Raw genomic sequence first — 3,299 nt, forward strand, 5'->3', positions numbered from 1 at the left:
CGGCGAGAAATAGTCGTTTTGCATCGAAATATGCGGTTTTCTGTAAAAATTTTGATGATTTCGTGGATAATTCTGCTGTTTTCTTGCAATTCAGCCGTTGAATCTTGGTAAAAAGTCATGATTTTGTAGATTTCGTTCTCTTCTTTGCGAATTCAAGCCAGAAAACAACGAAAATCGGCGAGAAATAGTCGTTTTGCATCGAAATATGCGGTTTTCTGTAAAAATTTTGATGATTTCGTGAAGAATTCTGCTGTTTTCTTGCAATTCAGCCGTTGAATCTTGGTTAAAAGTCATGATTTTGTAGATTTCGTGCTCTTCTCTGCGAATTCAAGCCAGAAAACAACGAAAATCGGCGAGAAATCGTCGTTTTGCATCGAAATATGCGGTTTTCTGTAAGAATTTTGATGATTTCGTGGATAATTCTGCTGTTTTCTTGCAATTCAGCCGTTGAATCTTGGTAAAAAGTCATGATTTTGTAGATTTCGTGCTCTTCTCTGCGAATTCAAGATAGAAAACAACGAAAATCAGCGAGAAATCGTCGTTTTGCATCGAAATATGCGGTTTTCTCTAAGAATTTTGATGATTTCGTGCAGAATTCTGCTGTTTTCTTGCAATTCAGCCGTTGAATCTTGGTAAAAAGTCATGATTTTGTAGATTTCGTTCTCTTCTTTGCGAATTCAAGCCAGAAAACAACGAAAATCGGCGAGAAATCGTCGTTTTGCATCGAAATATGCGGTTTTCTGTTAGAGTTTTGATGATTTCGTGCAGAATTCTGCTGTTTTCTTGCAATTCAGCCGTTGAATCTTGGTAAAAAGTCATGATTTTGTAGATTTCGTGCTCTTCTTTGCGAATTCAAGCCAGATAACAACGAAAATCAGCGAGAAATCGTCGTTTTGCATCGAAATATGCGGTTTTCTCTAAGAATTTTGATGATTTCGTGCAGAATTCTGCTGTTTTCTTGCAATTCAGCCGTTGAATCTTGGTAAAAAGTGATGATTTTGTAGATTTCGTGCTCTTCTTTGCGAATTCAAGCCAGATAACAACGAAAATCAGCGAGAAATCGTCGTTTTGCATCGAAATATGCGGTTTTCTCTAAGAATTTTGAAGATTTCGTGCAGAATTCTGCTGTTTTCTTGCAATTCAGCCGTTGAATCTTGGTAAAAAGTGATGATTTTGTAGATTTCGTGCTCTTCTTTGCGAATTCAAGCCAGAAAACAACGAAAATCGGCGAGAAATCGTCGTTTTGCATCGAAATATGCGGTTTTCTCTAAGAATTTTGATGATTTCGTGCAGAATTCTGCTGTTTTCTTGCAATTCAGCCGTTGAATCTTGGTAAAAAGTGATGATTTTGTAGATTTCGTGCTCTTCTTTGCGAATTCAAGCCAGAAAACAACGAAAATCGGCGAGAAATCGTCGTTTTGCATCGAAATATGCGGTTTTCTCTAAGAATTTTGAAGATTTCGTGCAGAATTCTGCTGTTTTCTTGCAATTCAGCCGTTGAATCTTGGTAAAAAGTGATGATTTTGTAGATTTCGTGCTCTTCTTTGCGAATTCAAGCCAGAAAACAACGAAAATCGGCGAGAAATCGTCGTTTTGCATCGAAATATGCGGTTTTCTCTAAGAATTTTGATGATTTCGTGCAGAATTCTGCTGTTTTCTTGCAATCCAGCCGTTGAATCTTGGTAAAAAGTGATGATTTTGTAGATTTCGTGCTCTTCTTTGCGAATTCAAGCCAGAAAACAACGAAAATCGGCGAGAAATCGTCGTTTTGCATCGAAATATGCGGTTTTCTCTAAGAATTTTGATGATTTCGTGCAGAATTCTGCTGTTTTCTTGCAATTCAGCCGTTGAATCTTGGTAAAAAGTGATGATTTTGTAGATTTCGTGCTCTTCTTTGCGAATTCAAGCCAGAAAACAACGAAAATCGGCGAGAAATCGTCGTTTTGCATCGAAATATGCGGTTTTCTCTAAGAATTTTGATGATTTCGTGCAGAATTCTGCTGTTTTCTTGCAATTCAGCCGTTGAATCTTGGTAAAAAGTCATGATTTTGTAGATTTCGTTCTCTTCTTTGCGAATTCAAGCCAGAAAACAACGAAAATCGGCGAGAAATCGTCGTTTTGCATCGAAATATGCGGTTTTCTCTAAGAATTTTGATGATTTCGGGCAGAATTCTGCTGTTTTCTTGCAATTCAGCAGTTGAATCTTGGTAAAAAGTGATGATTTTGTAGATTTCGTGCTCTTCTTTGCGAATTCAAGATAGAAAACAACGAAAATCAGCGAGAAATCGTCGTTTTGCATCGAAATATACGGTTTTCTCTAAGAATTTTGATGATTTCGTGCAGAATTCTGTTGTTTTCTTGCAATTCAGCCGTTGAATCTTTTTAGAAAGTCATGATTTTGTAGATTTCGTGCTCTTCTTTGCGAATTCAAGCCAGATAACAACGAAAATCAGCGAGAAATCGTCGTTTTGCATCGAAATATGCGGTTTTCTCTAAGAATTTTGATGATTTCGTGCAGAATTCTGCTGTTTTCTTGCAATTCGGCCGTTGAATCTTGGTAAAAAGTGATGATTTTGTAGATTTTGTGCTCTTCTTTGCGAATTCAAGCCAGAAAACAACGAAAATCGGCGAGAAATCGTCGTTTTGCATCGAAATATGCGGTTTTCTCTAAGAATTTTGATGATTTCGTGCAGAATTCTGCTGTTTTCTTGCAATTCAGCCGTTGAATCTTGGTAAAAAGTCATGATTTTGTAGATTTCGTTCTCTTCTTTGCGAATTCAAGCCAGAAAACAACGAAAATCGGCGAGAAATCGTCGTTTTGCATCGAAATATGCGGTTTTCTCTAAGAATTTTGATGATTTCGTGCAGAATTCTGCTGTTTTCTTCCAATTCAGCCGTTGAATCTTGGTAAAAAGTCATGATTTTGTAGACTTCGTGCTCTTCTTTGCGAATTCAAGATAGAAAACAACGAAAATCAGCGAGAAATCGTCGTTTTGCATCGAAATATGCGGTTTTCTCTAAGAATTTTGATGATTTCGTGCAGAATTCTGCTGTTTTCTTGCAATTCAGCCGTTGAATCTTGGTAAAAAGTCATGATTTTGTAGATTTCGTTCTCTTCTTTGCGAATTCAAGCCAGAAAACAACGAAAATCGGCGAGAAATCGTCGTTTTGCATCGAAATATGCGGTTTTCTGTAAGAATTTTGATGATTTCGTGCAGAATTCTGCTGTTTTCTTGCAATTCAGCCGTTGAATCTTAATAAAAAGTCATGATTTTGTAGATTTCGTGCTCTTCTTTGCG

The sequence above is a fragment of the Gnatocerus cornutus genome, chromosome 1 (genome assembly GCF_029298725.1).
Source record: "Gnatocerus cornutus isolate USDA-ARS CGAHR chromosome 1, icGnaCorn1.1, whole genome shotgun sequence".
Classification (NCBI taxonomy): Eukaryota; Metazoa; Arthropoda; class Insecta; order Coleoptera; family Tenebrionidae; genus Gnatocerus; species Gnatocerus cornutus.